This window comes from Setaria italica, chromosome VII, assembly GCF_000263155.2.
Source record: "Setaria italica strain Yugu1 chromosome VII, Setaria_italica_v2.0, whole genome shotgun sequence".
NCBI classification, from domain to species: Eukaryota; Viridiplantae; Streptophyta; class Magnoliopsida; order Poales; family Poaceae; genus Setaria; species Setaria italica.
Genome location: NC_028456.1, coordinates 27303787 through 27317355, shown reverse-complemented (window position 1 = coordinate 27317355; position 13569 = coordinate 27303787).

The following is a 13569-nucleotide window of genomic DNA, read 5'->3' as shown; positions in this document are numbered from 1 at the left end:
TAAACAACGAAACCAGTTTGGATTCTAACTTTTCAGCGCGGGTATTATATTACTTTTGTCCTCCAGCACAAATTTAGCTGCCCATCTCCCATGTAAATTATACTATTAGGCAGCACTGGATCTTTCAGAAAAAATATAGGGAAGCACACTGGAGAATTCAAACCGTAGAAAACCATGACGTGTGGTAAGAGCTGGAACAATCAATGCACAGGCTAGGCAGTTTCCACTAGTCAGTGAGAACTGGACATGGAGAAACTGGTCGAAAATGTCCAAAAAAGCCTGTGCGTAGCCGTCGAGGCCAAACGTTAACGAGGCCGAAGCATGCACCGTGACACACTGGTGCCGGGCAAAGGTCCGAGACAGCGGACGTAAGCTCAGTGCTTGTCGTTGCTGCGCGTCTCTCGGGTCTAGCTGTGCCGTCATGGCCTTCTCCCGCTTTGAAAAAAACTTCGCCGGTAGCGACGACGTACGTCAAGATAAGCGTCTCGCACGTAGACATCTTAGGTTATCGACACATGGTCATATATACATGTGCGAAAAAAATAACAGAAAAAGAAAAGGGAGAAATAAAAATTAGCTTTGCTTTCCTGGCGCCAGGCATGGCAGTTTCGACGTGTCACTGAGGTGGCATGGTGCTGGTAGATAGCCTGGATGAGAGGGTCCGCACGTGTTGTGCACACGTGCCACATGTCAATTTGCATACATTATACTATGGGTACGATTTTCCTTTTCCTGAGAGAGTATGGCGCATAGCTGTGTGTTTAGGCTTTTCTTTTGATTACCCTGCACCTCAATTATCTTCTATAGTTACCTTTTGCAAATTTCAAGTACCGATTTATTTTTAACACAATAATTAACGACCTAGTCATTTAAGAAACATCCAACATTGGAGCAGAAAGCTCGTCTTAGCATACAAAACCCTTATCTAGAAACTACCCCTCCCCTATCCCTGCCGCCGCCATTAGGGCTTAGAGGTTTGGTCTTGAGACGCCACTCACCTTTCGAATATATATCCTGTTAGGAGTTTGGCCTAGCTAAGGCTAGTGTTATGTTAGGTGAACACCAAACACACCAATAACTACAAGTGGTGAACATATTGATGGTCAGTGGTCAGAGTGGTGGTAAAGATATAGCACAGTGGTGATCAGCGACGACTAAATGGATTAGGACTGTAAGGTCGGCCGGGCCAGTGGCAAAAAACCAACATGGTAAGGTATGGCGGTCTCCATACTTTTTTGTTTTTCCATGTTAGCTTAATCCTCAAGCTCTTTCTGTTAATTTTTTCATGTTAGCTTAATTCTCAAGCTCTTTCTGTTAATTTCTGCTATATATAAACACTGACAGGAATGCATATTAAGCACCAAGCTTGTACCAAGAAGATGGGTGAAGTGCTATGCAAATTCAGACATTCCGCACTGCAAATAGAAGTTTGACTTGCTTCAAGATCGATCAACTTCGCCACACCTCAGTTTTCGTCCATCCTCCGCCACTGGGAGGGGCGTTATGGATGCCGCCAACCACTGATGGTGTAGGCAATAACTAGCAAAAACTGAAAGCTAGATGGATCACGTGATGCGTCAAACCCGCAACAGGTTACGCATTAACTTTTTCGGACAATAAAGGTAAATTTATCAAATAGGCATTTATGTCTAGGTTTGCATTTTTCTTGACAATGAACTGACTTATTTGCCACTTTAAGTGACATTAGTCAGTATGTACTTATGAAACATGCCTTTCTCTACGGCACACCACTCGCATTTCAAAAGTATTATTTTGGCTGTGAGGGGAGAGAAAGAGAGTGGGGGTAGGGAGAAAAAAGATGATTCTTTCCCTTGCTTGCGCTGGCATGGTTTAGTCAAACTAGATCGGGCCTGACTCGACACTCTCCGTATCTCGAGTCATGTTTCCTTTAATCCACTCAACCTCAACTAGCGTGGGAGAGTAACGAAATCATTACTTTTGTTAAAAAAGGCTTAAATTTCTAGATCCAACCGTTTCTTTAACTTTAGCTAAGTGATTCGCATTTCAGATTTTTTTCCGAATCATACAGTACAGACGCTCACAAACACGCACGCACACTCATCTCTACGAATACACGCACGTAACCTTTCGAAAAACAGAGCTGGTAAATCCTCGAGACTGACGAAATCACCACTGACGCCTTGTTGTCGATGGATACGTCACCTACCATTGAAAAAAATAACGCGTGGATAAATTCTGAAATAAATCCAGAAAAATATGTGCACCACCCATGCTGAGTGGAGAACTCAAAACCGGTGAACAGGTTCCACCATGCACAAAACGGCGTATGCCTAATAAGATGGGACATGGAGAGAAGCATCGATCTCCCATGCGAGACTAATTAAAATCGAAGTCTAAGAGATATTGTGGCATGGTTGATATTAGTTTAGAGAAATACAGCCGTGTATGCACCTGCTTATGTGTGTCTGTGAATTAGCAACGGCGAAACAATGAGTCCATTTAGATGTAAAGAATAATCCCCAATTATTTCACTATTATCATTTTTTTCCAGTTACCCCATCCCTCTTGCACGCTTGCTAGGCTGTAATAAAAATTGCTAGGTTTGCCAAACAACGCGTCAAATCACACGGAATGAATTTGTTAAGCTAGCCGCCCTATAAACCACACCGATGATATGCCACCGGATCAATCATCGATCCGGAGCCAAGTAGGATGCGCTAACCTAGTCAAACAAGTCAAACTGTGGCCGTCACGTAACCCTATTTAATCCGCGCCCTGGCTGTCCTGATGAACAATTTAACACTATAAAACCACACCTCTGCTGGCTGGTGGCTGCCGCATCATCTTCTCCAGGGCACCAAATCTAGAGACCGTCAAGTTTATGCCCTCTACCCCATCAGGCAACGAGCTAGGAGGGAAATTATCTGCGCGGATTAGGTGAGGGAATTCCGTGCGAGGTGGCCACTGGCATCATGCGGTTGTTCGCCGACAGGAGTCTCATAACTCGCGGCCCGCTGCTCGCTTAAACCTAAAAAAACACACACCCACTGATGCTCGGGGAATCAGGGCTTCGTCAGGGGTCGTGCGCTGTGCTCCGGCCCCTGCGTCCTGGCCGCGCGCGCACCAAATCACGCACATCAAATCACACGCATCTCCCGATCAGTCCTTCCAGCATTAGTTTAAGCCAGCGACATTGGCCTGTTCCACGGACATAAATTCCAACATGATACGATGGTTTTGTTTTGATTTGAGAAGGAGGACATAAATTCCAACATGATACGATGGTTTTGTTTCGATTTGAGAGAGAGAGAGAGAGAGAGAGAGAGAGAGAGAGAGAGAGAGAGAGAGAGAGAGAGAGAGAGAGAGAGAGAGAGAGATGTTAACCTGGCTTTGGTTTTTGCCTGCATATGCATGTATGATGCGCATACTACAGTAACTGTGATGCTAGCCGGCCGAGTGTACATGTGTCACGTGCTCGCCGTTTTGTTTTGTAGGATAGCAAGGCAGTGGTTGCGGGGGAATATGGGTTCACTGTGGCGTGCTGTGACCCTGGGGGCCCACCGGCGGCCCCTGAGATTCTCCCCGTTTGGTTGCTTTCCTTCTTGCCGTGGAGACAGTCCAGACGAGACTAGATAGCCCTAGCTAGGTAGCCTTGAGAGATATAGGACACTGTAGTTCTGCTGTATTTCTACCAGTTTTCCAGCAGTAAAATCTGAAATACCAGCGTTCGGAGCAGATGGTAACCGTAACTGGGGGAAAATGTGAGTGGCGCTATTATTCTGAAGGTATATCAGCCGCGGTAAAAGATTCTGTGTTTCATTTATATAGTCTTGGCTGTATATGTCAAGTCATGCAGTAAGTTTTATTTAGCTGCTTTCACCAAATCTTAAAAAAAGGAAGAAGCATTAAGAAACGAGAAAATGCACAAGTTGCCTTTCTCTATAGCTTGTAAACTAGTCCGGCCGGCCGGCCGGCTGCATAAGAAATACGCTGGTTGATTAGAATTGAGAGAGAGAGAGAGGGAGGGAGGGGGAGAGAGAGACCCCTATTGTAGTTGGACTTGTGACCTTGATCAGTACTGTACACGCCATGGTCCCGTCTCTATCTCTCTCTCTCCTTTCTCTGTCTGTGTGTGAGATGTCAGCCTCATGGCCAGCAGCTTATCCCGGAGTTATTCTCGGGCATTCTCCTTAGGGTTCATATCCATGCGCAAGGACGGGAAACGGAAGGAACGAACAACCAGGGAATAGGAACCTTTGTTTCCTCTTTTAGAGAGAGCTTGTAGACGAAGGCATGCACGCAGAGCTGCAGATCTAGATGCGTCGCCAAGCTTGCAAAGCTTCTCCGATCCATGGACGCACGTCACCCTGCTCAGCTCATGACGACCAGACGCGACAATGATACCAGAATATTAAATTGGTCAGGCCAGTATGATTTCTTATTCTGTTCCTTTCTTGAAGCATTGCTGTATGGCAGTGGCAGAGTACGTAGCTTTGATAGTACTGCGTACTAATGCGAAGTGAGGTTTGGAAGCGTTTCTTTCAGCACGTCTCGTTATGGAGGCTGGATCAGACAGTGGCATTGTTAAGGTAAAGGTACAACGTCTGTTCAGCTGGACTTATAAGCCGGTTGAAAAGTTGAAACGGCTGATTTATTGTAAGAGAAAAACACGGTTCGGTGGCTAATAAGCCGGCTGATAAGCTGAAGCGAACAGATCTACAGTAGGCCTGGGAAAAAATACAAAGCTTCTTATTCCCTTCTTCCCCATGGATTTTAGAGGGCTTCCAGGCTTGGTTTAGGATTTGTTTGGTCCATGCCTAAGCTTTGCCACGTCTAAGTTGGGCAACATACGGGGCGACAGACACGCCTCAACTCTATGAGATATGCCAAGTTGCAGTTCTGGCACGGGCCGTTCAGATCCGATAAGGATTCTATAATACAAGGTAAAAATTAAAATCCAAACCAAACAAGTCGGATTCTGATATAGAATTCTAGAGGATTTTTGGATGACAAATTAGATTTGCCCCATCCAACTCTCAAAAATGTGAGCGAGCCAAGGGTATTGTAGATATTTTTCTTTTACAAAACCCGCCCATTATACTGATTATAATCCGGGGATCCAAAGAAGATAGATTATTATCATCCAGAATTCAGATTTTTATAATCACTATCTCATTTCTAGATCCTCATAATCCTTATTTGAACCAAAAGGGCCCTAAAAATATCATGGCATGCCTTGTGGCAACGTTATATTTGGCTCAAACCATATAGGCACTTCGTCAAGGTCAATTTAATTTTGCCACATGTGTGCGAATGGATGCGATGGTGTAATCTACCAGGTTTCAACAGGTAAGGGTGTAAGTTGGCTAGTATTGAAATTGAAGGTTGAAAATCAGACTCCCATACAGTTGGTGTAAAATAGACTTTACCCTAATCCAAATTGCTAGTAGCATAGCCTCCTAGGCCAGTTTTGAAGCGTCTCTATCAGCCAAGGTGAATAATAATCCAAACACGCAGGTAGAAAACTGCCTTACCGGCCAGGTTGTCAGAGCTTGTTTTTCCGCAGAAGGCTTCAGAGTGAAAGCACCTACGGTAAAAAGGGACGTGACCTCGCGTTTATGTGTGGACACGTACGCGTCATACGCCTTGTCGTCATCAGACGTGACAGATGTTTGGACCGTCGTCAGGTCTCCGTGTCGACCCATACACAATAATCCAGGCCCGTCGCGTGCGTTTTATCTTCTGGTAAACGAACTGTGAGTTATTTGTTCGGATTACACCATCATCGACTGCTGTAGATGCATATATACAAATCGTTCGATGGAATCGTCAGTTAATGTCACGTCAAGACGGACTTGTCGTGGAGGCAACAACGTAACGGGTTTCGGCCGGAGAGCTGAGACCAGGCCTGCCGGGAAGACCCGGCCGTGTCTGAAGAGTCCACGAGACAGATCAATACACACATCTACCATGTGTGCATACACGCACGGAGCTTTCATTCTTCGTCGCTGTAGAATCCGTTAAATTTTTGCCCCACCGTCGCCTACGAAAACGACCCGGATCGATTTCTTCGTAGAGACGAGCCCAGCCGGCCGGCGTCGTCGCCGTGGGCTCGACGTCCCATCATTGGAATGGTCCACGGCGGCACGAGATCGATGGATGATGGTTAGACCGATTGGCTTCTTGCTTAATCATTATTCGATCCCGGCGGAATGAAGTGGTTGGCGTCGGGTTTCTTTTCGGTTAAGAAAGACGTAAGTAAGCTAGCTGCTACAGACGGAAGAAAAATCGGCGAACTGTAAGCGTGCGACACGATCCATCGGTGACAGTAACGTGCACAAAAAGGAGGCTATTTAGGGTGGTGAATATGTGTATATGGTCGCTCTCGAAAGGAACCTGAGCCGATGGAGATGTGCGCATGGCATGGGCATGGCAACGTAGGTCCAAATAGTTGAAAGGAAATGCACGTTCAGTTCGTTCTTTTTTTTTCATATGATAAGTGTGGGCAACATGCAGGACCATTAATCGCTTCATTTTAGATGCTCCGAAACCGTTCCAAATTACTATTCGTTTCGACTTCTAGATATATAACTTTTGCTAAGAACATGTAAAAGTACGTATATAGAAAAATCGAAACGTAATTTGGAATCGGAGGGAGCAGCATGATAGCTATAGGCCATGCAAAATACTAATATACAGAATCTGGTTTCGAAAAAAGGGAGATGCTGAGACATACAGTGCTGCTGCGCTGCAAATCTGAGGCCAACATGCACAGTGTTACTACAGTCGTCACATGCGTGAAGTGAGGGTACAATCTCATCGACCAGGGACCCGACCGGATCCCTTGTCCACAGTACATTTAACACGAGCAGGACAAGTCGACGACCCGTCGTCGTCCATCGATCCCAATCCGATCCAGCAGCCGGGCATGCTGGCACGGCGAGTCACATGTGTGCACGGCTGCACGCTACTATACAACTAGCAGCTAGAGTACTCGATCGGCCGGGCGGCCCGACCGGCCGGCCAATCAGCCTGTGTGTGTGTTAGCCCTCCAACGCGCCCTCATGCGTCGTCGTGGTAGCTCGCATGGATCATGCATCATCCGCCGCGGCGGGCAGGCAAGCCCCGCACACTGCTGGTGAACGCGCCTTTAGTACCACATCCGAACTCCCTTTATTACCGGTTATGCAACCGGTATTGCTATTTCGATACTAAGGGGATCTTTAGTACTAGGTCAAGCACCATGCTTCTTCAAGAATCACAATCACAAATTCCTTGCGCGCACACGGATTTCACAAGAATCACAAAAAAAATCACAATCACATGAATCACAGTAAGAATCACAATCACAGATTTCACAAGAATCACAGCACGAATCACAACAATACATTTCATAAGAATCACTATCACACATTTCACAAGAATCACAGAAAGAATTAAAATCACAGAGTTGACACGAGATCTTCGCCTGCGCAGTCGAGCATCCCACTGCGCCTACTCACCCACTTGCTAGCAAGCGCCGCCGGACCTCCTAACCTGCTCGCCACAGCAGTGGCCGACGCACCGGTAGCAGCTAGAGGACAGGCCGCGCCGGAAGCGGCCGGGCCCGTGCGCTCGCGGTGGCCCGTGGCCCGCACGTGCAGCGGCGGCCAGCGGCCTCGGGGCCAGCCAGGGAGGCCTCCCGTGCCCGCGGTGGCTCGCGGCCCGCGTGCCAGCGACGGCTGGGGAGGCTCGTGGGCCTACGGCAGTGAGAGATAAGAGTGAGAAGAGAGGAGGCTGTGTGGAGGGAGGAATGGCCGGTGGGGAGAAGAGGGTGGGGAGATAAGGCCAGTGATGTGGGTGGGGAGATAAAGGATAAGGCCGAGTGGATGGGGAAATAAGGGAAGAGAGAGGAGTCGTAGAGAGATTTTAGTACCGGGTGAAGGGTTCACCCGGCACTAAAGACTCTCAAGCACATTAGTACGAGGTGAAGCCTCTACCTGGTACTAAAAGGGTCACGGGGCTCCTTATCGACTAGTCGTTAGACCAACCGGTACTAAAACTAAGGATGAATGCTCAATTTTCTAGTAGTGGCAGTGACACATAGGCCCGGCCGGCAGGCATGCACGCAGACACACAGCAGCGTCGCGTCGCGTTGCGCGCCGCGCGGCGCGCGGCGCGCGCCCACGGCCCACGCGCACGGCTTGCCGGGGGCTGCGGCCGCCCGCCCGGGGATGAGAGGGGACCCCGGCGACCGGGGGCTGCGGCGCTAGCGGCTGGCCGTCGTGATTGTTCCCTTCCGCCCCCCGCGACTCGCTCACAGGCGCCTGGCCGGGCCGGGGACACTGCACGGCCCCCCGTCCCGCGTGTTCGCCAACACCGGCTCGATTGATCGCCCCCGCCGTAGAACGTACGAGCCCCGGCGCGCGCGCGCGAGCGGACGCGCTGGGCGGCTCGGTTTTTTGGTGCGAAATAACGTGCGCGCTTGGCGTCTTGCCGGGGCCCCGAACGGTCGGCGCGGGGTTGGGGAGCCGCACCTGATGGGATAGATGAACAGTGCGCAGGGGAGGGTACGCGCGTACTGCTACCCTAGACTAGGCGCTTGTGAGCGGCCGGTCGGTCGGCCAGCGGCGGCACAGCACAGCACACACTGCACAGCACCGGCCTGTGTGGGCTGGGGCGCCGTGGATGTTAGGCCGTTGGTCGATCTACGCCTGCAAGCACTTGCTGCTGGGCCGCCGTGCCGTCGGACGACACTGGCGAAACACGCATAGCTTCAGATTTGCATCAGCTGTTGGCCGGTCGTTGGATCCAAAACCTACGCGCTTCTACTAGCCATCGAGTTACCAAACCTACTAACCTGGACCAGCAGCATGTATCCACTGCTAATGCTAGATCAAACATTTGGATTGAGTCCGAGCAGGCAAATCTTTTCCCAGTGCTCGATCACGTGACAGCGCCCAATCCATCTACGATCTATATCTCTCTCCGCAGATCCTGATGATTACACTCATGGCAGCGTGCATGCAATGCAAGACACGGCACAACACCCCCCCCCCCCCCCCCCCAAAACCTGGACCTCTCACCTCTGTGATGTGATAACACGTGACCCCTAGAGCAACAAGAGATCAACGACCGGCATGATGTATACAGTGGTAAGCCAAAAGCAAGCACGAGAATGCACGAGCCGGCGGCGGCATTTCCCGGAGGCCAGGATGATGGATGATCATCCGTCGAGGGGAGCAGCGGACTGGACATGATGTACGCGCATGCACACAGGACAGGACCCATGCACGCATCGTGCACGGACGGCCATGCCCGAGGACGACGACGACCTCCTCGCTCGCCGCAGTGTTCCCCCTCCTGTCTCCTGGTTAACGGAAGCGGCTGTTCCATCCATCACTTCGCCCTGTTGCCCTGTGATTTCGTGAGCAGCGTGCACTGGCGTCTCGTCAGCTCCATATAATTTTGCCTCTTCGGCACAGCTCTCACGTATGGGATGCCGCCCATGATAGCGCCGCGTGCAGAGGCAGTCCGATTGTTCAGAGTAACCGTGCTGCCGTGCCTCTGAGCCTGGGGTGTTTTGACTTGCTGAAAGGCTGGCAGTTAAAGACGACACGCCTGACACGAGGCAAAGCTTGCAGAATGTAAGGAAAATCATAGTAGTCTAGGATGGTAAAAGGGCTCGAAAAACTTGCCTCGTCTCGGCTCGGAGTCCTCTCGTTTTCCATCCCGTGACCGAGCGAGTGGTCCTCCCCGTCAGCCCCTCCGTCCCTTTCTCTCTCCGAATCCATGTCTGTTTCCCGGAGTGCCATTCATGGCGCGGACATCGATGGAAGGGCTGCGCTGGCTACCTGCAAGCCTGCAACCGGCTGCGGTGCCATGACTTGTGTCGGTGTGGGCGAGGGGCGCGGAAGGCGGAGGAAGGATCAAGCGGAAAGGATGGGGATGATGGCCGGAGACATCCATCCAAAGGCTGCCGGCCGGCGCTGCTTCTGCTTCTGCTTCTGCGGCCGGTGCGGCGTGCCTTTGCAGGCCTGCATGCATGTTGCATCGGCTTTGTGCCGTCATGTGCCCGGCCCCGGCGCTCATTCCGAGACCAGGGCGCAGCTCAAAAGCATAAGCCTGGCGTTTTATTGCTGCAGCGCGCCGGCGCCAGGCCGGGCAGGCCGCCGCAAGCTGCATGGAGCTCCGTCGAGGCCTTACTTGCTTGTCCTTACCCGCTTGGCGCCACTCCCTTGCACGTATGCACTCCGATCCACTCCACGTAGGCATGTGTAGAGTGAAACACTTTTTTTAAAAAGTATGTGTAAATTATAATACCCGTCGATCGGACTAGCCAAATGGGACATGTACACGCGTGTGCAGATACCTACTGTGTGTACTGCAGCACTAGCTGCATGCAGAGAGCCAGAGATGCTGTTTCGATTTGTGCGTGAAGTGTGATGCCTCATGACTTGCAGATACTCCTACATCGATATCCTGCCTAAAGATCCAGCGGAAAAATCTCGCGGTGGAAAAGAGGATCTAGTAACAGAGATGAATGCGGACAGCACTTGTAATTTGCATTTGCAACTTTTGAGCTTTAATTTGTGTCATGTATGCCAGAACAAAGGCTATACACATTCTTTATGATCATATGCACCACGCAAATAGGAATCAAAAGCTTGTCAGTGTCAAGATTTTTCCCATCTAATCTCTAGTATGTGTTCGTATATAAAAATGAGTAAGTGCGTGTGTGGCGGTATGTGTTTGCATGAGTGTTTTTACTGTTTTCCCTGAAAGAAATTGGAATATCTCTTTTCTAGGCAGCTGAACAACCGAAGTTTTGTACAAAAATGATATTGGAGTTTTCAAGGGAAAAACTTCTAACAATAATGTTGTTCGAAGTTTTACAAATATACAAGTAAATTTCAATTTTGTTTCCCAAATTTGCACCAATGTCCACAAGTACATGAATTCTCATTGGACATGTGTATCCACAAAAAATCCAAGCTTGAGCTTAGTTGTGCTGCTTCTGCCCTCATCTGTCCCAATCAAACACGTACGTTTTCAACTTCCCTCGCCTCCAGGGTAGACGCAGAAGACCGTGAAAGTAGCCACAAAAAGGTCACATTTTTGCTACCTAGGGGCCTGTACATGTAGGAAATAAAAGCATTCAAGATGTGATCGATGGGGAAAGAAGAAATTCTCCCCTAGCTAGCTCTAGCTTATCCCCCTCTCGTACACATATGAAAGCTACGGGAATGTCCAGCTGGCTTGAGGGTTCTATCGCAATTGAGACAGGTAGCCGAAGAAGACTGTTATTTTAGAAGTTGTGCTGTCATACTAGGCAACGCTGTATATTATTTTTTGTCCGTAATTATAAACTATGGGAAATCTAAATCATGCTCGAGTATTTTCTGCACTCCCCACACTCAAATGTTTATGGTAGCGATTGAGTGCCGGGACCTCCTCCTTCGACGCTGTCGAGCCTCTCTGGCGAGTCTCTGGCGTGGTTAGGGCTCTGGGTTAGGGTTTCAGGGTGGGTTGGTCGGATTTCAAGGAGCCACCGGCCTTGGAGGGAGGGCCAGTGGCGGCAGGACGGCAAGAAGGCGGCGGGCGTTGGGGCAGCAAGGCACGGTCGATGGTGCCGCCATCCGGACGTGGAGGATGGCGGTTGGGCCAGGTCAGGGCGCGCGGGGAAAACGGTTGCCATGGAGACAGTGGTGGGAGGTGGTGACGGGATGGGCAAGGAGGGGGTGTCGGGGGCGTGGAGCTCCGGCGAGTCCCTACTGCGCCCGCTGCTAGGGTGGCGGCCCGTCTAGGCGGCAGCAGGGGCAAGTAGAAGAAGGAGAGAGTTGTGGGCTAGAGGAAGATGATGGATTTCGATCTGACGGTGGGAAAAAGAATGGAGTGTGAGGATGTAAAAAGATACTGGGGTGCGCTCAGCTGCTGCTTTCAATAAATACTATGTACGATTTGCATACCAAGGGGTTTCTTCTGCTACAAAATTGAAACTTGCGCTTGATCTATCAAAACTGGCGTGCAAGCATGATCAAGATAATGAAACTAATAAGAGAACACATTAGCGTCAGCGAACTAAGAGAACCCATCTTTCAGCATGCCAAGTAGCACTCATGTGCCAGCATCTATGAAAACGCTGCTACGATGGATGTAATGTATAGTAGTTTTCAGCTAATCATACATGACAGGGTACATGCGATGTTAACACCGGCCGTTACAAAGAAAACCGGTGACTACACACCCTTTGTCATCTCTCCCCTGGATCATCGCCCCCACATGCCACAGCGACCATGCACCCCCAGTAGATTCCCTCCCAGCAGCGCTGCACTGCGGTGACGCGACGTGGGCCCCGTACGCCAAACTGTTAGCTTACGGGATGGCAGTGTCCGGCCGGCGGTCCGATCCGGCCCCACCAGGCCACAGGCCAGGCCGGACTCTCTCAGGGATGGCCGAGCATGCATGTCTGCATCGTGCTGCATGTGGCGCAAACTGTGAAAGCCCCCCAATCCGCACGAGACGAGTCGTCCTCCTCCTCCTCCACGCGCGCACAGGCGACGAGAGCTTGGCAATGCAATGGATATTTTTGCACAGGGTAAACCTAGGCCCCAGCCAGTACGTCTTGTTCGGGCGCCGTCGCTTTTTTAGTTGGCCGTGCAACACGGCCCGCCCGACGATGCACGCGAGGGGGGCCGCCGGCTGGTGGTGTCCGGGCCGGGGCAGCGCGCGCCTCTGCGAACATTTGTCCATGCCGGCAGCCGGGCGGCTGCTGCTTCCGTTGTGCCAAGGGGATAACATTTTCGTTCGGGTGGATGGCTAGCTAGGCGCCATGACTGCATCAGCGCATCTGACTGAATTGACATGCTGCGATATGGCGCTACAAGTCATGGAAGCGTGTATGTGCTAATCACCCCTAGCTATAGACTCAGGAAGAAGAATACATCCGACAACTAGGATGTCAAATAAAGACCCGTCCAAGGATGCATTGATTCGCGATTGCAACTTTCTGCATTATTGACAAGATCGTCTATCTGCAGGAAATGAGAAATGGCAAGAGGCGGAGGAAGCAAAGGTGGAGATGGACACAACCCGGCCGGGAACAGCGACGTGTGCAGTTGTGCACATTTGTGCCCCCGTTTTCTTCCCATCTTTATTTTCTCACTTCCTGTTCCAGGACATTACTAATTCTTTCCATCTTTTCTCACTTATAACAGTCGATTGGTGTATCCAAGAACTACAGTATCACCAGCACGTGTATCAGCACAGTGGTGTAAGTGCGCCGAATTATTGTAAGCCTTGCCATCATCTGGAGCAATTGCTATTCGAATACACGATACACGTGTACTAAGATAGGAATGATTAATCGTATCTAAGTTGTAGTCAATCTAAACCAAGCCAAGCATTATTATTGTGGATAGAAGTACATAACAATTTCCCTTGACAAGGCATAAAAACCGAAATATCCTCTCTAACGTGTGTTAGCAATGACCATGCCATGGGAGGTAGATGCCTCCGGTGGACATCGAATAGGTCGGCAAGGCACGGGGCACCACTAGCAACGGATAGGGATTCTGGCGTAGTCCAGCGCAGAAGGGGCCAATGGCG